At 48.8% G+C, this 25,426-nt stretch overlaps 1 long non-coding RNA gene across 1 annotated transcript; it reads left to right on the forward strand.

The window, feature by feature from the left end:
* The first annotated feature begins 14,727 nt into the window (after nt 1–14,727).
* Nucleotides 14,728–24,161, forward strand: LOC141053077 (uncharacterized). The gene is made up of 2 exons (XR_012220961.1): nt 14,728–14,903; nt 22,960–24,161. It is a non-coding gene; the product is annotated as an uncharacterized lncRNA (long non-coding RNA).
* Nucleotides 24,162–25,426: the final 1,265 nt, after the last annotated feature.

The following is a 25,426-nucleotide window of genomic DNA, read 5'->3' on the forward strand; positions in this document are numbered from 1 at the left end:
GACAAAACCAAATCAAATGTGAGCAATAGCAAAAGAACACTTAGCTTGAGCATGCAAGGACTGAGCTGGAAACTAAGACCTCAGGAGGCAGGAAAAAAATCAGCAGGGATAGAGGCAGTCGGCTGTCTTAAATCCAGTCAGAAACTCCAGATCTCCAGTCATCCTCCTCATTATCAGGTGGCAGGCCTCTGTTAATTAGATCAGCTCCATTACCTCCAGTAACCACCAGAGGGAGCTCGGGAAGAGAAATCACGAACCCTCTATCAATATAACCAGCTCCACTACCTTCACTAGTAACCATAGGTAGGTCAGAAAGCGAATTCACAACACTGCAATCTAACAAGATTGCAGTATTCAGGAGCCGGCAAAGAGCCGGCTGACAGCCCCTCTCCCTTTGTATCGGAGACCCCGCAGCATGACACGGGGTCCTGATGTTGCCATGGTGAGCCAGATGTCATCATCCAGGTCACCAGAACTAAGTGAACTTGCTGATCATGTGCAGTGCATGATCAGCAAGTCTCTCTCTGCTTCATCTGCATGCCATAGAAGTCATCAGCCTGCAAAAAATGATTGTCCCATAGTGGGACAAAGTAGAAAAGTAAAAAAATTTTTTTTAAATAATTGTAAAAATATTTTAAAAAAATAATAATAATAAAAAAACCAATATATATCTGTAAATATATATGTGAATGAAAAAAAACAAAACAATATACGAGGGGTGCCTGAAAAGTTCGAGGCCCACCCATGAAATCTTTTTTGCATGGTCTTGTTTTGAATGGTCTCATGAGCAATCTGGATTTATTTTGATTTTTTTTTCCGTTACAGCATTGTAAAGTTGGGTCGCAAGGCTGAAATATGGAAATGGAGAAGTTGGCCATGACGGCTTCATCAGAAGGAAAACGACTTCCACCAAGGTGATTTTTCATATGTGGGAATAGGTGATAGTCTGAGGGAGCCAAATCAGGGGAATAGGGTAGGTGCTGAAGCAGTTGGAAACCACAGGAGTGAATTGCAGCCATTGCAACAGCCGATTTGCCAACTTCTCCATTTCCATATTTCAGCCTTGCGACCCAACTTTAAAATGCTGTAACGTAAAAAAAAAAAATCAAAATAAATCTAGATTGCTCATGAGACCATTCAACTAACTAAATAACATATTGCATTGCAAAACAAGACCATGCAAAAAAGATTTCATGGGTGGGCCTCAAACTTTTCAGGCGCCCCTTGTAAGTACATATTTTTGGTATCGCCGTGTCCATAATGACTCGACCTATTAAACTGCCCCATTTGTTAACCCCTTTAGTGAACACCATAAAAAAAGGCAAAAAACAATGCTTTACCATCATACCGCCAAATAAAAAGTGGAATAACATGTAATCAAAAAGACGGATATAAATAAACATGGTACCGTTGAAAATCAAATCTTGTCCCACAAAAAACAAGTCGTCATACAGCTCCATCAGCCGAAAAATAAAAAAGTTATAGCTCTCAGAATAAAGTGATGCAAAAACAATTATTTTTCCTATAAAATAGTTTTTATTGTATAAAAGCGCCAAAACATCAAAAAATATAAATGCGGTATCGCTATAATCATACAACCCCCCAAAAATAAATTCATGAATTGCAGGTTTTTGCTCATTCTGTCTCCCAAAATTCAGAATAGAATGCGATCAAAAAATATTATGTACCCTAAAATGGTATCAATAAAAACGTCAGCTCGTCCCGCAAAAATCAAGACCTCGCATGACTCTGTTTGCCAAAATATGGAAAAATTATAGCTCTCAAAATATGGTGATGCGAAAACTATTTTTTGCAATAACAAGCGTCTTTTAGCCTGTAACAGCAGCCAAATATAAAAACATTAGTTTTCAACCTGGACGGTGCCAAAATGCAACCATCCACGCTGAGAACCACTGGTGAATGAGCTGCTGGGAAAGCAGTGTCAGTAACCGGGGTGACGTCATAGAGGTTTCCTTTGGTCACAGCTCTGTTCCCAGCCGGGCTGAGCTGCGGTGAGATCCGGGGTCACTTATAAAATTCACATACCAGGAAATAGCAGATTTCAGCCCCGAGTGAAAACTACTGGTGAATGAGGAGATGATGGATTTTCCCACGCTCCAGAGTTCAGCGCAGGTCAGGCTGTGAGGCAGCACAGCATCAGTGACGTCACTGCTAGTCACTGAAGCTGCGGGTGCAAGCAACATCTCATTCACCAGCAATTTTCAGCTGGGGTGGTCGCATCTTGGCACCATCCTGGTTGAAAATTGTATATACCCCAGATGTGGATTACAGCGTGGGACACAACCTTGGACAGGTATATGGTATATTGTTGGTTTGTTATATTTATTTCTATTACAGGAGATCGAGGGCGTCGCATGGATTAGGAGTAATAATAAAATGGGAAAATTGTGTTGTGTTTTATTTAATTAACCCCTTTCTGACATTAGACGTAGTATCCCGTCCATGAATCCCGTGACATTCTGACCATGGAGGGGATAATACGTCATGGACCGCTCCCGGTACTTTAACCCCAAACAAGATCGCAGCATTCCGGTGGCATAGGGACGCATCGCGCAGGGAGGGTACTCCCTGCATAGTTCCCTGAGACCCTCAGAACAACGCGATGTGATTGCATTGTTCTGAGGTTCTCCTCCCTGCATGCCCCCGGATCCAAGATGGCCGCGGGGTCCTTCCGGGTCCTGCAGAGAGGTGTCTTCTCAGTGCCTGCTGAGAGCAGGCACTGGCATGCCCCCTATAATAATAATAATAATAATAAATTTTATTTCTATAGCGCTGACATATTCCGCAGCACTTTACATTTCAGAAGGGACTTGTACAGACAATATACATTACAGCATAACAATAATCACATAGATCATAACAGATACCAAGAGGAATGAGGTCCCTGCTCGCAAGCTTACAATCTATGAGGAAAAAAGGGGAGACACGAAAGGTGGGTGGTAACAGTTGCCCTGATTGTATGGACCAGCCATAATCTTAAGTGTGTAACAGTACAGATGCAGAGGGCTAATGGATGCATAAAGCATGTGGGAACATGATGCGGGGAACCTGGTTATGGTAAAAAACTTTTGGCTGTGCCACACAGGGATAGATTAGGTTAATATGTTGAGGCGATAGGCCAGTCTGAATAAATGCGTTTTCAGGGCACGCTTAAAATTGTGGGGATTGGGGACTAATCGTATTGACCTGGAAAGTGCATTCCAAAGAATTGGCGCAGCACGTGTATAGTCTTGAAGACGGGAGTGGGAGGTTCTGATTATTGAGGATGCTAACCTCAGGTCATCAGCAGAATGGAGGGCGCGGGTAGGATGGTATACTGAAACAAGGGAGGAGATGTAGGGTGGTGCTGAGCCATGGAGGGCTTTGTGGGTGAGGGTAATAAGTTTGTACTGGATTCTGGAGTGGATGGGTAGCCAGTGTAATGACTGGCACAAGGTAGAGGCATCGGTGTAATGATGACACTGCCTTTCAGATCGCTGATCTGTCACAGAGCTCTGCAAAGTGTCAGATCAGAAATCTGACTTTGAATAGTAATGTCCCACCCTGGGACAATGTAAAAAAGTTAAAAAAAAATATTAAACCTTTAAAAATATTTTTTTTTAATTAAAAAGAAATATTTCTCCAATAAATACATTAATTTATGTAAATAAAAAAAAAATAAAAGTACACATATTTATTATCACCACGTCTGTAACGACCCGCCCTATAAAACTGTCCCACTAGTTAACCCCTTCAGTGAACACCGTAAAAAAACAAATAAAAAACACAGCAATAACCAATGCTTTCTCATCATACCGCTGAACAAAAAGTGCAATAACACGTGATCAAAAAGATGGATATAAATAAACATGGTACCGTTGAAAACGTCATCTTGACCGGCAAAAAACGAGCCACCATAAAGCATCATCAGCGAAAAAATAAAAAGTTACATCTCTCAGAATAAAGCGATGCAAAAGCAATTATTTCTTATATAAAATAATTTTTATTGTTATAAAGCTCCGAAAAATAAAAAATAATATAAATGAGGTATCGCTGTAATATTAACTCAAAGAATAAAACTGCTTTATCAATTTTACCACATGCGAAACGGTGTAAACGCCCCCCCCAAAAGAAATTCAGGAATTGCTGGTTTTTGTTCATTCTGTCTCCCAAAAAATCGTAATAAAAACCGATCATTGGCCGAAAATTGTAACAATAAAAACGTCAGCTCGTCCTGCAAAAAACAAGACCTCACATGACTCCATGGGCCAAAATATGGAAAAATTATAGTTCTCAAAATGTGGTGACGCAAAAACAATTTTTTGCAATAAAAAGCGTTTTTTAGCATGTCACAGCTGCCAAACATAAACCCACTATAAATAGTAAATCAAATCCCCTTTTATCACCACCTTAGTTAGGGAAAATAATAAAATAAATAAAGTATTTATGTCCATTTTCCCATTAGGGTTAGGGTCAGGGCTAAAGTTAGGGTTAGGGCTAAAGTTAGGGTTGGGGTTGGGGCTAAAGTTTGAGTTAGGTTTGAGGCTAAAGTTAGGGTTAGGGTTGGGGCTAAAGTTAGGGTTTGGATTAAGGTTGGGATTAGGGTTAGGGGTGTGTTAGGGTTAGGTTTGTGGTTAGGGTTATGGTTAGGGCTGGGATTAGGGTTAGGGGTGTGTTAGGGTTAGGGTTGGAGTTAGAATTGGGATTTTCCACTATTTAGGCACATCAGGAGCTCTCCAAACGTGAAATGGCATCTGATCTCAATTCCAGCCAATTTTGCATTGAAAAAGTCAAACAGTGCTCCTTCCCTTCCGAGCTCTGCCATGCGCCCAAACAGTGGTTTACCCCCACATATGGGGTATTAGCGTACTCAGGACAAACTGTACAACAACTTTTGGGGCCCAATTTCTCCTGTTATCATTGGTAAAATAAAAAAATTGGACCCTTATATAATTTTTTCTGTAAAAATACTAAAATGTTCATTTAAAAAAAAAAACATTCCATAAATTCCTGTGAAGCACCTCAAGGGTTAACAAAATCCTTGAACATGGTTTTGAGCACCATGAGGGGTGCAGTTTTTAGAATGGTGTCGCTTTTGGGTATTTTCTATCATATAGACCCCTCAAAGTGACTTGAAATGTGATGTGGTCCCAAAAAATGGTGTTGTAAAAATGAGAAATCACTGTTTAAATTTTAACACTTATAACTAGTGTTGAGCGATACCATCCGATATCAGGAAGTATCGGGTATCGCCGATTCCGATACCGGAAACCCATGCAAGTCAATGGGGCACAAATATCGGAATTAAAAAAAACCCTTTATTTACTTGCACATCCAGTTCGGGAGTTGGAAACAGTGTGGGCGGTGCGTGGGCGGACACTGTGTGTGTCTGTGTGTGCGGACGGGGTCTGTACGGGCCTCTCGGGGGTCTGTGCGGGCACATTAGCCAATGATGGGACAGTAGTAGTCCCATCATCCGGCTAATGTGTTGAATGTAAAAAAAAAACATACATACTACATACATACATGCTACATACATACATACAACATACATACTACATATTTACTACATTCATACAACATACATACATACTACATACATACTACATATATACTACATTCATACAACATACATACATACATACTACATACTACATACATACTACATATATACTACATTCATACAACATACATACTACATATATACTACATTCATATAGCATACATACTACATATATACTACATTCATACAGCATACATACATACTACATACTACATACATACTACAAGTCCCATCGGGCTATGCCTGCTACAATGACAGTGATTGACACATTAGCCAATGATGGGACAGTAGTAGTCCCATCATCCAGCTAATGTGTTGAATGTAAAAAAAAAAAAGCACTCATACTACATACATACATACTACATATATACTACATTCATACTACATATATACTACATTCATACAACATACTACATACATACTACATATATACTACATTCATACAACATACATACTACACTCATACAACATACATACATACAACATACATACTACATATATACTACACTCATACAACATACATACATACTACATACTACATACATACTACATATATACTACATTCATACAACATACATACTACACACATACTACATATATACTACATTCATACAACATACATACTACATACATACTACATTCATACAGCATACATACATGCTACATATATACTACATTCATACAACATACATACTACATATATACTACATTCATACAACATACATACTACATACAGTATATACTACATTTAAACAACATACTACATACATACTACATTCATACAACATACATACATACATACTACATATATACTACATTCATACAGCATACATACATACTACATTCATACCACATACATACATAGTACATACATACTACATACATAAAACATGATACAGACATACTACATACATACTACATACAATACTTTCATACAGACATACAACATAGAGTACATACTCCCCATCACTTGTCACTTTGATCCCCGAAGCCAGTGTCATCTGTAAAAAATATTAAAATAACAAACAAGCAATATACTCCCTGATCTGCAGAAATCCACGAGTGTCCCACGATGATCTCCAGTGGAGTACAGCAGCATCAGCTGATGCGACCACTCTCTAGGGTCCCCAGGAATACAATGACGGGAGGTAGGTATCCTTCCGCACTGTATTCCTCCGCCACTGTAAAAAAATAGTCCCTAGTCTCACTTTTGGCATTGCTGTGTGAGAAAGTTCCCACGCAGCTTTTGCCATAAAGTGAGACCAGTGAACTATAGTAACCTCTCAGTGATGCACTGCAGGAGATCGTCGTGGGACACTCGTGGATTTCTGCGGATCAGGGAGTATATCGGTTGTTTGTTATTTTAATATTTTTTACAGTGAGATGACTCTGGCTTTGGGGATCAAAGTGACAAGTGATGGTGAGTATGTACTCTATGTTATATGTACTGTATGTCTATATGTATGTATTGTATGAATGTATTGTATGTAGTATGTACAGTACAGACCAAAAGTTTGGACGCACCTTCTCATTCAAAGAGTTTTCTTTATCTTCATGACTCTGAAATTTGTAGATTCACTCTGAAGGCATCAAAACTATGAAATACCACATGTGGAATTATATAATTAACAAAAAAGTGTGAAACAACTGAAAATATGTCTTATATTCTAGGTTCTTCAAAGTAGCCACCTTTTGCTTTGATTACTGCTTTGCACACTCTTGGCATTCTCTTGACGAGCTTCAAGAGGTAGTCACTGGAAATGGTTTTCACTTCTCAGGTGTGCCCTGTCAGGTTTAATAAGTGGGATTTCTTGCCTTATAAATGGGGTTGGGACCATCAGTTGTGTTGTGCAGAAGTCTGGTGGATACACAGCTGTTAGTCCTACTGAATAGACTGTTAGAATTTGTATTATGGCAAGAAAAAAGCAGCTAAGTAAAGAAAAACGAGTGGCCATCATTACTTTATAAGAAATGAAGGTCAGTCAGTCTGAAAAATTGGGAAAACTTTGAAAGTGTCCCCAAGTGCAGTGGCAAAAACCATCAAGCGCTACAAAGAAACTGGCTCACATGAGGACCGCCCCAGGAAAGGAAGACCAAGAGTCACCTCTGCTGCGGAGGATAAGTTCATCCGAGTCACCAGCCTCAGAAATCGCAGGTTAACAGCAGCTTAGATTAGAGACCAGGTCAATGCCACACAGAGTTCTAGCAGCAGACACATCTCTACAACAACTGTTAAGAGGAGACTTTGTGCAGCAGGCCTTCATGGTAAAATAGCTGCTAGGAAACCACTGCTAAGGACAGGCAACAAGCAGAAGAGACTTGTTTGGGCTAAAGAACACAAGGAATGGACATTAGACCAATGGAAATCTGTGCTTTGGTCTGATGAGTCCAAATTTGAGATCTTTGGTTCCAACCACCGTGTCTTTGTGCAACGCAGAAAAGGTGAACGGATAGACTCTGCATGCCTGGTTCCCACCGTGAAGCATGGAGGAGGAGGTGTGATGGGGTGGGGGTGCTTTACTGGTGACACTGTTGGAGATTTATTCAAAATTGAAGGCATACTGAACCAGCATGGCTACCACAGCATCTTGCAGCAGCATGCTATTCCATCTGGTTTGTGTTTAGTTGGACCATCATTTATTTTTCAACAGGACAATGACCCCAAACACACCTCCAGGCTGTGTAAGGGCTATTTGACCAAGAAGGAGAGTGATGGGGTGCTACGCCAGATGACCTGGCCTCCAGTCACCAGACCTGAACCCTATCGAGATGGTTTGGGGTGAGCTGGACCGCAGAATGAAGGCAAAAGGGCCAACAAGTGCTAAGGATCTCTGGGAACTCATTCAAGACTGTTGGAAGACCATTTCCGGTGACTACCTCCTGAAGCTCATCAAGAGAATGCCAAGAGTGTGCAAAGCAGTAATCAAAGCAAAAGGTGGCTACTTTGAAGAACCTAGATTTTCAGTTGTTTCACACTTTTTTGTTAATTATATAATTCCCCATGTGTAAATTCATAGTTTTGATACCTTCAGAGTGAATCTACAATTTTCATAGTCATGAAAATAAAGAAAACTCTTTGAATGAGAAGGTGTGTCCAAACTTTTGGTCTGTACTGTATAATGTATGTATGTAGCATGTTGTATGTAGTATATATGTAGTATTTATGTAGTATGTATGTATGTAGTATGTATGCTTTTTTTTTTTACATTCAACACATTAGCCAGATGATGGGACTACTACTGTCCCATCACTGGCTAATGTGTCAATCACTGTCATTGTAGCAGGCATAGCCAGATGGGACTTGTAGTCCCATCGGACGATGCCTGCACACACACACAACCCCCGGCAGGCCCGCACAGACCCCCGGCAGGACCGCACAGACCCCCGGCAGGCCCGCACAGACCCCCGGCAGGCCCGCACAGACCGCGCATCATGATGGGCACAGACCGCGCATCATGATGACATCATTTCAGCAGCCAATTACAGCCACAACACAGGCTCATTGCATTATGGGAACTTCTGATTCCAGTATTCAATATTGTAAAAATATCGGTACTCGGTATCGGAATTCCGATACAGCGAATATCGGCCGATACCCGATATTTGCAGTATCGGAATGCTCAAAACTACTTATAACTTATTAACAAAAAAAATTTTGGTTCTAAGATTGTGCTGATGTAAAGTAAACATGTGGGAAATGTTACTTATTAAGTATTTTGTGTGACATATCTCAGTGATTTAAGGGTATGAAGATTCAAAGTTGGAAAATTGCAAAATTTTTAAAATTTTATCCAAATTTCTATTTTTTTTCACAAATAAACGCAAGTCATGTCAAAGACCTTTTACCACTATCATGAAGTACAATATGTCACGAGAAAACAGCGTCAGAATGACCAGGATCCATGGAAGCATTCCAGAGTTATTACCCATAAAGGGACAGTGGTCAGAATTGTAAAAATTGGCCCAGTTATTAACGTGCAAACCACCCTTTGGGTGTAAACGAGTTAAAGACTTTATTCTGACTGTGTCTTTATTTAACATGCAACAACTATAGGATATGTAATGGAAATGTGTGTTATTGACACCTCTCCATTACTATGCTTACAATACAAAGGTGACATCAACCCCACAACTATTACCCCACTTGACACCGCTACAGGGCAAGTGGGATGAGCAAGGCTAAGTGCCGGAACTGGCGTATCTTAGAGATGCGCCTTTTCTGGGGTGGCTGGGAGCTGATGTTTTTAGCTGGGGGGGCCAATAACCATAGTCCCTTCCTAGGCTATTAATAACAGCCCCTAGGCGCTGGCTTTCCCTCTGCTGGTTCTGAAAATTGCACGGGAGCCCACGCAATTTTTTTCCCCAAAAAGAATGTTTTATTAATTACACACATGTCCCCTAATTTGCACACACACACACACACTACTAATTGGTTTGGTCACTGACATCTATATATCTACCTATTCTGCACCTATTTATTGTATGTAAGCCATGTCTTCTATTCTGTCGGCTCTCGCAGTGACAAATGAATTACAGGCTATTCTTCTATCTCTCTATGAAATATTAAGACCTATATGTATATATGTACACTGCTCAAAAGAATAAAGGGAACACTTAAACAACAGAATATAACTCCAAGTAAATCAAACTTCTGTGAAATTAAACTGTCCACTTAGGAAGCAACACTGTTTGACAATCAATTTCACATGCTGTTGTGCAAATGGAATAGACAACAGTTCGCACTGATGTGCCATCCTGGATGAGCTGCACTACCTGAGCCACTTGTGTGGGTTGTAGAGTCCGTCTCATGCTACCACGAGTGTGAAAGCACAACCAACATTCAAAAGTGGCCAGAACATCAGCCAGAAAGCATTCGTACTGAGATGTAGTCTGTGGTACCCGCCTGCAGAACCACTCCTTTATTGAGGGTGTCTTGATAATTGCCAGTAATTTCCATCTGTTGTCTATTCCATTTGCACAACAGCATGTGAAATTGATTGTCAATCAGTGTTGCTTCCTAAGTGGACAGTTTGATTTCACAGAAGTTTGATTTACTTGGAGTTATATTCTGTTGTTTAAGTGTTCCCTTTATTTTTTGAGCAGTGTATATATGTGTGTGTCACTGACAGTTTCATACCTATTCAGTGCAGTTTGATCTCCATTTGTTGCCCAACACACATCCAAACGATAGCGAAGTTCTTGCCACACACGGGTAAAGATGTCTGGTGTAACAGAGTGAATAACGTCTGTGATTCTCTGTTTTAAGTGATTAATGTCGTTGATACGTTCAATGTACACATGTTGCTTCACATAACCCCATAACTGGGAGCATTTTACTTTTATTTGGAGCAGATTTCACATTTCTGTCATCTTTTGTTGCTTTCCTGTGACTGGTCAAAAGTGCACCATGCATTAACGGACACACTGACTGTATATATATATATATATATATATAGAGGCGGATTATAATGAGGTCAATTTGGGCAGTTGCCCCGGGCCCAGTGGGGTTAAGGGGCCCACAGCCCAGGCCAGTAAATTGCCCCATTATAATCCGCCACCGCGCAGGGCCGGATTATAGGCAGGGCAGGCGGGGCTTCAGCCCCGGGGCCCCCACCACAAGAGCTTCTAAGGGGGCCCCCGCCACATTCCTGCTGGATGCTGCAATGGAACAGGCTGCCACGAGAAGTGGTGAGTTCTCCTTCAATGGAAGTCTTCAAACAGAGGCTGGACAGACATCTGACTGGGATGATTTAGCGAATCCTGCTTTGAGCAGGGGGTTGGACCAGATGGCCCAGGAGGTCCCTTCCAACTCTACGAGTCTATGATTCTATGATTCTATGGCACTCCATCTTCTCCCCACCTAAAAGTGAGTGACCGTGGGGGCGGCATTATGTGCTCTGCTACCAGCAGCATCTACAAGTAGCGTGAACGCTGATGCTGCTGGTAGCGTGCAAAGGCTTGTGATGAGATCACAGGAGGTAAGGTGTCAGGGCCCCCGATCATGTGACCCCTGTCTCCTCCCCTCCTGTGACCTAATCACAGGTCCTGTGCGCACAGCACTGAGAGCAGCCATGTATGTGGAGTGCGGCTCTGCGGGTGGAGGTCGGTGCTGGAGGCTCCATTATTCTCTATGTGGAGTGCGGCTCTGCGGGTGGAGGTCGGTGCCGGAGGCTCCATTATTCTCTATGTGGAGTGCGGCTCTGCGGGTGGAGGTCGGTACTGGAGGCCCCATTATCCTCTATGTGGAGTGCGGCTCTGCGGGTGGAGGTAGGTGCTGGAGGCTCCATTATTCTCTATGTGGAGTGGGGCTCTGCGGGTGGAGGTAGGTGCTGGAGGCCCCATTATTCTCTATGTGGAGTGCGGGTGGAGGTCGGTGCTGGAGGCTCCATTATTCTCTATGTGGAGTGTGGCTCTGCGGGTGGAGGTCGGTGCTGGAGGCTCCATTATTCTCTATGTGGAGTGCGGCTCTGCGGGTGGAGGTCGGTGCTGGAGGCCCCATTATTCTCTATGTGGAGTGCGGCTCTGCGGGTGGAGGTCGGTGCTGGAGGCCCTATTATCCTCTATGTGGAGTGGGGCTCTGCGGGTGGAGGTAGGTGCTGGAGGCCCCATTATTCTCTGTGGAGTGCGGCTCTGCGGGTGGAGGTCGGTGCTGGAGGCCCCATTATCCTCTATGTGGAGTGGGGCTCTGCGGGTGGAGGTCGGTGCTGGAGGCCACATTATTCTCTATGTGGAGTGCGGGTGGAGGTCGGTGCTGGAGACTCCATTATTCTCTATGTGGAGTGTGGCTCTGCGGGTGGAGGTCGGTGCTGGAGGCTCCATTATTCTCTATGTGGAGTGCGGCTCTGCGGGTGGAGGTCGGTGCTGGAGGCCCCATTATTCTCTATGTGGAGTGCGGCTCTGCGGGTGGAGGTCGGTGCTGGAGGCTCCATTATTCTCTATGTGTAGTGCGGCTCTGCGGGTGGAGGTCGGTGCTGGAGGCTCCATTATTCTCTATGTGTAGTGCGGCTCTGCGGGTGGAGGTCGGTGCTGGAGGCCCCATTATTCTCTATGTGGAGTGCGGGTGGAGGTCGGTGCTGGAGGCTCCATTATTCTCTATGTGGAGTGCGGCTCTGCGGGTGGAGGTCGGTGCCGGAGGCTCCATTATTCTCTATGTGGAGTGCGGCTCTGCGGGTGGAGGTCGGTACTGGAGGCCCCATTATCCGCTATGTGGAGTGCGGCTCTGCGGGTGGAGGTAGGTGCTGGAGGCTCCATTATTCTCTATGTGGAGTGGGGCTCTGCGGGTGGAGGTAGGTGCTGGAGGCCCCATTATTCTCTATGTGGAGTGCGGGTGGAGGTCGGTGCTGGAGGCTCCATTATTCTCTATGTGGAGTGTGGCTCTGCGGGTGGAGGTCGGTGCTGGAGGCTCCATTATTCTCTATGTGGAGTGCGGCTCTGCGGGTGGAGGTCGGTGCTGGAGGCCCCATTATTCTCTATGTGGAGTGCGGCTCTGCGGGTGGAGGTCGGTGCTGGAGGCCCTATTATCCTCTATGTGGAGTGGGGCTCTGCGGGTGGAGGTAGGTGCTGGAGGCCCCATTATTCTCTGTGGAGTGCGGCTCTGCGGGTGGAGGTCGGTGCTGGAGGCCCCATTATCCTCTATGTGGAGTGGGGCTCTGCGGGTGGAGGTCGGTGCTGGAGGCCCCATTATTCTCTATGTGGAGTGCGGGTGGAGGTCGGTGCTGGAGGCTCCATTATTCTCTATGTGGAGTGTGGCTCTGCGGGTGGAGGTCGGTGCTGGAGGCTCCATTATTCTCTATGTGGAGTGTGGCTCTGCGGGTGGAGGTCGGTGCTGGAGGCCCCATTATTCTCTATGTGGAGTGCGGCTCTGCGGGTGGAGGTCGGTGCTGGAGGCTCCATTATTCTCTATGTGGAGTGCGGCTCTGCGGGTGGAGGTCGGTGCTGGAGGCTCCATTATTCTCTATGTGTAGTGCGGCTCTGCGGGTGGAGGTCGGTGCCGGAGGCTCCATTATTCTCTATGTGGAGTGCGGCTCTGCGGGTGGAGGTCGGTACTGGAGGCCCCATTATCCGCTATGTGGAGTGCGGCTCTGCGGGTGGAGGTAGGTGCTGGAGGCTCCATTATTCTCTATGTGGAGTGGGGCTCTGCGGGTGGAGGTAGGTGCTGGAGGCCCCATTATTCTCTATGTGGAGTGCGGGTGGAGGTCGGTGCTGGAGGCTCCATTATTCTCTATGTGGAGTGTGGCTCTGCGGGTGGAGGTCGGTGCTGGAGGCTCCATTATTCTCTATGTGGAGTGCGGCTCTGCGGGTGGAGGTCGGTGCTGGAGGCCCCATTATTCTCTATGTGGAGTGCGGCTCTGCGGGTGGAGGTCGGTGCTGGAGGCCCTATTATCCTCTATGTGGAGTGGGGCTCTGCGGGTGGAGGTAGGTGCTGGAGGCCCCATTATTCTCTGTGGAGTGCGGCTCTGCGGGTGGAGGTCGGTGCTGGAGGCCCCATTATCCTCTATGTGGAGTGGGGCTCTGCGGGTGGAGGTCGGTGCTGGAGGCCCCATTATTCTCTATGTGGAGTGCGGGTGGAGGTCGGTGCTGGAGGCTCCATTATTCTCTATGTGGAGTGTGGCTCTGCGGGTGGAGGTCGGTGCTGGAGGCTCCATTATTCTCTATGTGGAGTGTGGCTCTGCGGGTGGAGGTCGGTGCTGGAGGCCCCATTATTCTCTATGTGGAGTGCGGCTCTGCGGGTGGAGGTCGGTGCTGGAGGCTCCATTATTCTCTATGTGGAGTGCGGCTCTGCGGGTGGAGGTCGGTGCTGGAGGCTCCATTATTCTCTATGTGTAGTGCGGCTCTGCGGGTGGAGGTCGGTGCTGGAGGCCCCATTATTCTCTATGTGGAGTGCGGCTCTGCGGGTGGAGGTCGGTGCTGGAGGCTCCATTATTCTCTATGTGGAGTGCGGCTCTGCGGGTGGAGGTCGGTGCCGGAGGCTCCATTATTCTCTATGTGGAGTGCGGCTCTGCGGGTGGAGGTCGGTACTGGAGGCCCCATTATCCTCTATGTGGAGTGCGGCTCTGCGGGTGGAGGTCGGTGCTGGAGGCTCCATTATTCTCTATGTGGAGTGTGGCTCTGCGGGTGGAGGTCGGTGCTGGAGGCTCCATTATTCTCTATGTGTAGTGCGGCTCTGCGGGTGGAGGTCGGTGCTGGAGGCCCCATTAGTCTCTATGTGGAGTGCGGCTCTGCGGGTGGAGGTCGGTGCCGGAGGCTCCATTATTCTCTATGTGGAGTGCGGCTCTGCGGGTGGAGGTCGGTACTGGAGGCCCCATTATCCTCTATGTGGAGTGCGGCTCTGCGGGTGGAGGTAGGTGCTGGAGGCTCCATTATTCTCTATGTGGAGTGGGGCTCTGCGGGTGGAGGTAGGTGCTGGAGGCCCCATTATTCTCTATGTGGAGTGCGGGTGGAGGTCGGTGCTGGAGGCTCCATTATTCTCTATGTGGAGTGTGGCTCTGCGGGTGGAGGTCGGTGCTGGAGGCTCCATTATTCTCTATGTGGAGTGCGGCTCTGCGGGTGGAGGTCGGTGCTGGAGGCCCCATTATTCTCTATGTGGAGTGCGGCTCTGCGGGTGGAGGTCGGTGCTGGAGGCCCCATTATTCTCTATGTGGAGTGCGGCTCTGCGGGTGGAGGTCGGTGCTGGAGGCCCTATTATCCTCTATGTGGAGTGGGGCTCTGCGGGTGGAGGTAGGTGCTGGAGGCCCCATTATTCTCTGTGGAGTGCGGCTCTGCGGGTGGAGGTCGGTGCTGGAGGCCCCATTATCCTCTATGTGGAGTGGGGCTCTGCGGGTGGAGGTCGGTGCTGGAGGCCCCATTATTCTCTATGTGGAGTGCGGGTGGAGGTCGGTGCTGGAGGCTCCATTATTCTCTATGTGGAGTGCGGCTCTGCGGGTGGAGGTCGGTGCTGGAGGCCCCATTATTCTCTATGTGGAGTGCGGCTCTGCGGGTGGAGGTCGGTGCTGGAGGCTCCATTATTCTCTATGTGGAGTGCGGCTCTGCGGGTGGAGGTCGGTGCTGGAGGCTCCATTATTCTCTATGTGTAGTGCGGCTCTGCGGGTGGAGGTCGGTGCTGGAGGCCCCATTATTCTCTATGTGGAGTGCGGCTCTGCGGGTGGAGGTCGGTGCTGGAGGCCCCATTATTCTCTATGTGGAGTGGGGCTCTGTGGGTGGAGGTCGGTGCTGGAGGCTCCATTATTCTCTATGTGGAGTGCGGCTCTGCGGGTGGAGGTCGGTGCTGGAGGCCCCATTATTCTCTATGTGGAGTGCGGCTCTGCGGGTGGAGGTCAGTGCTGGAGGCTCCATTATTCTCTATGTGGAATGAGGCTCTGCGGGTGGAGATCGGTGCTGGAGGCCCCATTATTCTCTATGTGGAGTGCGGCTCTGCGGGTGGAGGTCGGTGCTGGAGGCTCCATTATTCTCTGTGTAGTGCGGCTCTGCGGGTGGAGGTCGGTGCTGGAGGCCCCATTATTCTCTATGTGGAGTGTGGCTCTGTGGGTGGAGGTCGGTGCTGGAGGCCCCATTATTCTCTATGTGGAGTGCGGGTGGAGGTCGGTGCTGGAGGCCCCATTATTCTCTATGTGGAGTGCGGGTGGAGGTCGGTGCTGGAGGCTCCATTATTCTCTATGTGAAGTGCGGCTCTGCGGGTGGAGGTCGGTGCTGGAGGCTCCATTATTCTCTATGTGGAGTGCGGCTCTGCGGGTGGAGGTCGGTGCTGGAGGCCCCATTATTCTCTATGTGGAGTGCGGCTCTGCGGGTGGAGGTCGGTGCTGGAGGCCCCATTATCCTCTATGTGGAGTGGGGCTCTGCGGGTGGAGGTAGGTGCTGGAGGCCCCATTATTCTCTATGTGGAGTGTGGCTCTGCGGGTGGAGGTCGGTGCCGGAGGCTCCATTATTCTCTATGTGGAGTGAGGCTCTGCGGGTGGAGGTCGGTGCTGGAGGCCCCATTATTCTCTATGTGGAGTGCGGCTCTGCGGTTGGAGGTCGGTGCTGGAGGCTCCATTATTCTCTATGTGGAGTGGGGCTCTGTGGGTGGAGGTCAGTGCTGGAGGCTCCATTATTCTCTATGTGGAGTGGGGCTCTGCGGGTGGAGGTCGGTGCTGGAGGCCCCATTATCCTCTATGTGGAGTGCGGGTGGAGGTCGGTGCTGGAGGCCCCATTATTCTCTATGTGGAGTGCGGCTCTGCGGGTGGAGGTCGGTGCTGGAGGCTCCATTATTCTCTATGTGGAGTGTGGCTCTGCGGGTGAAGGTCGGTGCTGGAGGCTCCATTATTCTCTATGTGGAGTACGGCTCTGCGGGTGGAGGTCAGTGCTGGAAGCTCCATTATTCTCTATGTGGAGTGAGGCTCTGCGGGTGGAGGTCGGTGCTGGAGGCCCCATTATTCTCTATGTGGAGTGCGGCTCTGCGGTTGGAGGTCGGTGCTGGAGGCTCCATTATTCTCTATGTGGAGTGGGGCTCTGCGGGTGGAGGTCGGTGCTGGAGGCCCCATTATCCTCTATGTGGAGTGGGGCTCTGCGGGTGGAGGTCGGTGCTGGAGGCCCCATTATTCTCTATGTGGAGTGCGGGTGGAGGTCGGTGCTGGAGGCTCCATTATTCTCTATGTGGAGTGCGGCTCTGCGGGTGGAGGTCAGTGCTGGAAGCTCCATTATTCTCTATGTGTAGTGCGGCTCTGCGGGTGGAGGTCGGTGCTGGAGGCCCCATTATTCTCTATGTGGAGTGCGGCTCTGCGGGTGGAGGTCGGTGCTGGAGGCCCCATTATTCTCTATGTGGAGTGGGGCTCTGTGGGTGGAGGTCGGTGCTGGAGGCTCCATTATTCTCTATGTGGAGTGCGGCTCTGCGGGTGGAGGTCGGTGCTGGAGGCCCCATTATTCTCTATGTGGAGTGCGGCTCTGCGGGTGGAGGTCAGTGCTGGAGGCTCCATTATTCTCTATGTGGAATGAGGCTCTGCGGGTGGAGATCGGTGCTGGAGGCCCCATTATTCTCTATGTGGAGTGCGGCTCTGCGGGTGGAGGTCGGTGCTGGAGGCTCCATTATTCTCTATGTGTAGTGCGGCTCTGCGGGTGGAGGTCGGTGCTGGAGGCCCCATTATTCTCTATGTGGAGTGTGGCTCTGTGGGTGGAGGTCGGTGCTGGAGGCCCCATTATTCTCTATGTGGAGTGGGGCTCTGCGGGTGGAGGTAGGTGCTGGAGGCCCCATTATTCTCTGTGGAGTGCGGCTCTGCGGGTGGAGGTCGGTGCTGGAGGCCCCATTATCCTCTATGTGGAGTGGGGCTCTGCGGGTGGAGGTAGGTGCTGGAGGCCCCATTATTCTCTATGTGGAGTGCGGGTGGAGGTCGGTGCCGGAGGCTCCATTATTCTCTATGTGGAGTGCGGCTCTGCGGGTGGAGGTCGGTGCTGGAGGCTCCATTATTCTCTATGTGGAGTGTGGCTCTGCGGGTGAAGGTCGGTGCTGGAGGCTCCATTATTCTCTATGTGGAGTACGGCTCTGCGGGTGGAGGTCAGTGCTGGAAGCTCCATTATTCTCTATGTGGAGTGAGGCTCTGCGGGTGGAGGTCGGTGCTGGAGGCCCCATTATTCTCTATGTGGAGTGCGGCTCTGCGGTTCGAGGTCGGTGCTGGAGGCTCCATTATTCTCTATGTGGAGTGGGGCTCTGTGGGTGGAGGTCAGTGCTGGAGGCTCCATTATTCTCTATGTGGAGTGGGGCTCTGCGGGTGGAGGTCGGTGCTGGAGGCCCCATTATCCTCTATGTGGAGTGGGGCTCTGCGGGTGGAGGTAGGTGCTGGAGGCCCCATTATTCTCTATGTGGAGTGCGGGTGGAGGTCGGTGCTGGAGGCCCCATTATTCTCTATGTGGAGTGCGGCTCTGCGGGTGGAGGTCGGTGCTGGAGGCTCCATTATTCTCTATGTGGAGTGTGGCTCTGCGGGTGAAGGTCGGTGCTGGAGGCTCCATTATTCTCTATGTGGAGTACGGCTCTGCGGGTGGAGGTCAGTGCTGGAAGCTCCATTATTCTCTATGTGGAGTGAGGCTCTGCGGGTGGAGGTCGGTGCTGGAGGCCCCATTATTCTCTATGTGGAGTGCGGCTCTGCGGTTGGAGGTCGGTGCTGGAGGCTCCATTATTCTCTATGTGGAGTGGGGCTCTGCGGGTGGAGGTCGGTGCTGGAGGCCCCATTATCCTCTATGTGGAGTGGGGCTCTGCGGGTGGAGGTCGGTGCTGGAGGCCCCATTATTCTCTATGTGGAGTGCGGGTGGAGGTCGGTGCTGGAGGCTCCATTATTCTCTATGTGGAGTGCGGCTCTGCGGGTGGAGGTCGGTGCTGGAGGCCCCATTATTCTCTATGTGGAGTGCGGCTCTGCGGGTGGAGGTCGGTGCTGGAGGCTCCATTATTCTCTATGTGGAGTGCGGCTCTGCGGGTGGAGGTCGTTGCTGGAGGCTCCATTATTCTCTATGTGTAGTGCGGCTCTGCGGGTGGAGGTCGGTGCTGGAGGCCCCATTATTCTCTATGTGGAGTGCGGCTCTGCGGGTGGAGGTCGGTGCTGGAGGCCCCATTATTCTCTATGTGGAGTGGGGCTCTGTGGGTGGAGGTCGGTGCTGGAGGCTCCATTATTCTCTATGTGGAGTGCGGCTCTGCGGGTGGAGGTCGGTGCTGGAGGCCCCATTATTCTCTATGTGGAGTGCGGCTCTGCGGGTGGAGGTCAGTGCTGGAGGCTCCATTATTCTCTATGTGGAATGAGGCTCTGCGGGTGGAGATCGGTGCTGGAGGCCCCATTATTCTCTATGTGGAGTGCGGCTCTGCGGGTGGAGGTCGGTGCTGGAGGCTCCATTATTCTCTATGTGTAGTGCGGCTCTGCGGGTGGAGGTCGGTGCTGGAGGCCCCATTATTCTCTATGTGGAGTGTGGCTCTGTGGGTGGAGGTCGGTGCTGGAGGCCCCATTATTCTCTATGTGGAGTGCGGGTGGAGGTCGGTGCTGGAGGCCCCATTATTCTCTATGTGGAGTGCGGGTGGAGGTCGGTGCTGGAGGCTCCATTATTCTCTATGTGAAGTGCGGCTCTGCGGGTGGAGGTTGGTGCTGGAGGCTCCATTATTCTCTATGTGGAGTGCGGCTCTGCGGGTGGAGGTCGGTGCTGGAGGCCCCATTATTCTCTATGTGGAGTGCGGCTCTGCGGGTGGAGGTCGGTGCTGGAGGCCCCATTATCCTCTATGTGGAGTGGGGCTCTGCGGGTGGAGGTAGGTGCTGGAGGCCCCATTATTCTCTAAGTGGAGTGTGGCTCTGCGGGTGGAGGTCGGTGCCGGAGGCTCCATTATTCTCTATGTGGAGTGCGGCTCTGCGGGTGGAGGTCGGTGCTGGAGGCCCCATTATCCTCTATGTGGAGTGTGGCTCTGCGGGTGGAGGTCGGTGCTGGAGGCTCCATTATTCTCTATGTGGAGTGCGGCTCTGCGGGTGGAGGTCGGTGCTGGAGGCCCCATTATTCTCTATGTGGAGTGCGGCTCTGCGGGTGGAGGTCGGTGCTGGAGGCCCCATTATTCTCTATGTGGAGTGCGGCTCTGCGGGTGGAGGTCGTTGCTGGAGGCCCTATTATCCTCTATGTGGAGTGGGGCTCTGCGGGTGGAGGTAGGTGCTGGAGGCCCCATTATTCTCTGTGGAGTGCGGCTCTGCGGGTGGAGGTCGGTGCTGGAGGCCCCATTATCCTCTATGTGGAGTGGGGCTCTGCGGGTGGAGGTAGGTGCTGGAGGCCCCATTATTCTCTATGTGGAGTGCGGGTGGAGGTCGGTGCCGGAGGCTCCATTATTCTCTATGTGGAGTGCGGCTCTGCGGGTGGAGGTCGGTGCTGGAGGCTCCATTATTCTCTATGTGGAGTGTGGCTCTGCGGGTGAAGGTCGGTGCTGGAGGCTCCATTATTCTCTATGTGGAGTACGGCTCTGCGGGTGGAGGTCAGTGCTGGAAGCTCCATTATTCTCTATGTGGAGTGAGGCTCTGCGGGTGGAGGTCGGTGCTGGAGGCCCCATTATTCTCTATGTGGAGTGCGGCTCTGCGGTTGGAGGTCGGTGCTGGAGGCTCCATTATTCTCTATGTGGAGTGGGGCTCTGTGGGTGGAGGTCAGTGCTGGAGGCTCCATTATTCTCTATGTGGAGTGGGGCTCTGCGGGTGGAGGTCGGTGCTGGAGGCCCCATTATCCTCTATGTGGAGTGGGGCTCTGCGGGTGGAGGTAGGTGCTGGAGGCCCCATTATTCTCTATGTGGAGTGCGGGTGGAGGTCGGTGCTGGAGGCCCCATTATTCTCTATGTGGAGTGCGGCTCTGCGGGTGGAGGTCGGTGCTGGAGGCTCCATTATTCTCTATGTGGAGTGTGGCTCTGCGGGTGAAGGTCGGTGCTGGAGGCTCCATTATTCTCTATGTGGAGTACGGCTCTGCGGGTGGAGGTCAGTGCTGGAAGCTCCATTATTCTCTATGTGGAGTGAGGCTCTGCGGGTGGAGGTCGGTGCTGGAGGCCCCATTATTCTCTATGTGGAGTGCGACTCTGCGGTTGGAGGTCGGTGCTGGAGGCTCCATTATTCTCTATGTGGAGTGGGGCTCTGTGGGTGGAGGTCAGTGCTGGAGGCTCCATTATTCTCTATGTGGAGTGGGTCTCTGCGGGTGGAGGTCGGTGCTGGAGGCTCCATTATTCTCTATGTGGAGTGGGGCTCTGCGGGTGGAGGTCGGTGCTGGAGGCTCCATTATTCTCTATGTGGAGTGGGGCTCTGCGGGTGGAGGTCGGTGCTGGAGGCTCCATTTTTCTCTATGTGGAGTGCGGCTCTGCGGGTAGAGGTCGGTGCTGGAGGCTCCATTATTCTCTATGTGGAGTGCGGCTCTGCGGGTGGAGGTCGGTGCTGGAGGCTCCATTATTCTCTATGTGGAGTGCGGCTCTGCGGGTGTAGGTCGGTGCTGGAGGCCCCATTATTCTCTATGTGGAGTGCGGCTCTGCGGGTGGAGGTCGGTGCTGGAGGCTCCATTATTCTCTATGTGGAGTGTGGCTCTGCGGGTGGAGGTCGGTGCTGGAGGCCCCATTATTCTCTATGTGGAGTGGGGCTCTGCGGGTGGAGGTTGGTGCTGGAGGCTCCATTATTCTCTATGTGGAGTGTGGCTCTGCGGGTGGAGGTCGGTGCTGGAGGCTCCATTATTCTCTATGTGGAGTGCGGCTCTGCGGGTGGAGGTCGGTGCTGGAGGCTCCATTATTCTCTATGTGGAGTGGGGCTCTGCGGGTGGAGGTCGGTGCTGGAGGCTCCATTATTCTCTATGTGGAGTGCGGCTCTGCGGGTGGAGGTCGGTGCTGGAGGCTCCATTATTCTCTATGTGGAGTGCGGCTCTGCGGGTGGAGGTCGGTGCTGGAGGCCCCATTATTCTCTATGTGGAGTGCGGCTCTGCAGGTGGAGGTCGGTGCTGGAGGCTCCTTTATTCTCTATGTGGAGTGTGGCTCTGCGGGTGGAGGTCGGTGCTGGAGGCCCCATTATTCTCTATGTGGAGTGCGGCTCTGCGGGTGGAGGTCGGTGCTGGAGGCTCCATTATTCTCTATGTGGAGTGCGGCTCTGCGGGTGGAGGTATGTGCTGGAGGCTCCATTATTCTCTATGTGGAGTGTGGCTCTGCGGGTGGAGGTCAGTGCTGGAGGCTCCATTATTCTCTATGTGGAGTGTGGCTCTGCGGGTGGAGGTCGGTGCTGGAGGCCCCATTATTCTCTATGTAGAGTGTGGCTCTACGATTCGTGACCCCCGTCACGTGACGAGGGGGGCCCACAGAGTCTGAACTGCCCCGGGCCCTGGCTACCCTTAATCCACCCCTGTATATATATATATATATATATACTGTTCAAAAAAATAAAGGGAACCCTGGACACTCTTATTGAGCAGACACATGGATGTTAGTGACTTTCCTATAATTTTTAACTGTTGTTTATTCCATTTGCACAACAGCAGGAGGAATTGAATCACAATCAGTGTTGATTTCACAGAAGTGTGACTGATTTAGAGATACATTTTGTTGTTTAAGTGTACTCTTTACACACACACATCTTTATCTATTCTATCTATTCCATTGTAACTTGTCAGTGTGATTTTACTGTACCCGCATATGAGTTGCCGGCTTTTCAAAGGACTCTGGCGCCTAAAAATCGGATAGCACTCGCGTGGTCAGAATGCTGTGCAATTTTTTTTTCTCGCACCCAGTGACTTCTATTGCAAGATGTGATCTGAGTACCGATTACAATCGCAGCATGCTGCGATTTTTTTCCAGTCCGATCGTGATCCGATCCGAGCTGGAAAAAAAACGCAGATGAAGACACAATCATAGAACAACATTGGTCCAAATTCAATCTGATTGCATTCGTCCGATTTCATTGCAGGTGGGAATGAGCCCTAAAGGCAAATCCTTACCTGTGACCTGTAACAAATGCCAGGAAAATTGTTCGGGATGCAAAAGAAAAACCCACGAATAACATCAGCTGAAATACTGAACGCTCTGAAAACTAGCGGTGTGGCTGTTTCAAGATACACAATAAGGAGGCACTTGAAGAAAAATGGGCTGCATGGTCGAGTCGCCAGAAGAAAGCCATTACAGCGCAAATGCCACAAAGTATCTTGCCTACAATACTCAAAACAGCACAGAGACAAGCCTCAAGACTTTTTTCTTTCTTTCTCTCTCCAAATGCTATAATTTACCACCATCAGACTCGGTAAGGAATGGCACAACATCTACAAAGCTTTGCCAAATCAATATAATCGGTGGTCTGACATACTTTCTTTCTATCCTCTATCTCTATAAACTAAAGCTCGAATACCTAATGACCTCCTGACAATCTGTAAGGTGTCTATATGATCACACAAAACACAAACATGCTCGGGGTAAACCGCCTGTTCAGCCTACAAAGCATCTGCACAATTCTTCATGTTGTCAATCTGCTCCATTAGCAAAGGCTAACACAATTAGGTATGAATATGCAGTAATAATATGCAAATTGCTCCTTCACAATTGCCCCAAGGCAGTAGTTTCAGCCTCTCTTAGCTTGATTCTTTCGACATCATTAAAGGCTTGGCATAATTTATCAGGAGAACGGGAAAAAAAACGCTTTTTTATTGCACGCACCCATCTAGTAAAACATCAGTGGCTGTTAAGCGGTTTCCTTCGATAGGTTTGTTAAGAATGCCATCCCCATCTCCCTGCCACTCCGGTGCTTGTACATGTTTCCCTTGGGTAATGTTAGACACTACATTTGAGCCTGCCAGAACAATTAACCCCACTGTTAATTAGAAGGAAATGTCAGGCACACAGATGGTATAAGCTGGCACCGTGCCATCCCACCAACTGCTGCTGCATGCAGCTACCCTACTGCTGACAGCTGCTCAGCAATGTCCCAGACCAGCAGATGTCAAAACTTTCCAGCTGAGGAAAGCAGAAAAAGCAAAGAGAAGGGATTTCCAGTCCCAACAGTGATGATGACTGTTTTATTGCCGGTTTATCCCGTACCTGTTGTACTGCATGCAGCAATCTGATATAAACATGTAATTAACAGGAGACCTGGCTTGAAAAAAAAAAAAAAAACACAAAGTAACAACGGAAAGGAAACATAAACACATATAATAAATGACAGGAACCCCGTGGTTATAACTACATACCCGAAGGTTTATGTTTAATAACTGAGCAAGAGTAATTAATATTTATATCATTTAGCTAATTATTCACAAACAGATGGCGATGAATAATTATCAAAAATCCTGGAAATTATATCTATAGTGTACAAAAGAACAAAAGACATGTCTCAGCTGGGTTTTTTTTCATATGTTCATATGAATGGGGCATATGGTATGAAGGGGGTTTGGCAAACGTAAAGAGGTACTCTGGTGATTCTTTCTTTTTATTTTTGATATATACTAACCCTTTCTGAATATATTTGAAGAAAGCTGAGATATTGTTTGGCATTTTCGATGAAGGTTGTCGTTGGCCTCCCACCTGACAGCAAAGTGACTACCTGCTGTGAACTTAGGTTCCATGTCGTGGTCACCATTCCAGAAGAAACAGTGCTAGAAATGATCAAACTAAGTTTGCTGTGAGTGTCATAAAAAAATGGATTCAACAGAATCACTCGAATACAGAATATTCTTTTTAGGGCTGGGAAAGGGATAAAAACAATTTTTATACTCACCTCTTCTATCATGTATCTCATTGCCACATCTTCCTACCAAATTCAACACTCTCTCCCTCCCAGTGGCTTTGGGCTTCTTGTTTTCAGTCTTCACCCTTTGGTGCTTCTGGCTCTGACTTGGCCTCATTCAAAGCTATGATCTGTGTTACCCCAGATGTCATGACATTGTGGGGTGATGCATATCATGATTGCAAAGTTAGAGTCGAGATATTGAAAAGTTAAAACTGAAGAGAAGAAGACCAGAGCTGGATGGAGGAAGCTAGTGGAGGACCAGGAATGAAGATGAGGCTGTGGGAGTATAATCTTTTTTTCTTATTATTTTTTAATTCCTCTGTTTGTTATTTCACCGTGTCTAGTACTCAGAGTACCATAAATGTATTTTTTCATCAATTTCCATTGAATAAAGTTGATGCAAATTGAAATTCCTGGATAAGTTTAAGCAATTCAAATTTTGTCAGATTCCCTCGTCTCTGTGCACTACTGACAGCAGAGCCAGTGTTTGCTTGGATGGTGCCATGTGCACTACGTATTCCCTTATGTTGCAGCACATAGTATTAAAAAATACATTGTATGCATAGTGTTGAAATAATATTGGCAAAAGGTGCCTCAATAATGTGTGAGCAATTGGTTGATAAACAGTGACCAATAATAATGGAATGTAGCTAGATTC

Source organism: Dendrobates tinctorius, unplaced genomic scaffold (genome assembly GCF_039654945.1).
Source record: "Dendrobates tinctorius isolate UK_male_01 unplaced genomic scaffold, ASM3965494v1 ptg000165l, whole genome shotgun sequence".
Lineage (NCBI taxonomy): Eukaryota > Metazoa > Chordata > Amphibia > Anura > Dendrobatidae > Dendrobates > Dendrobates tinctorius.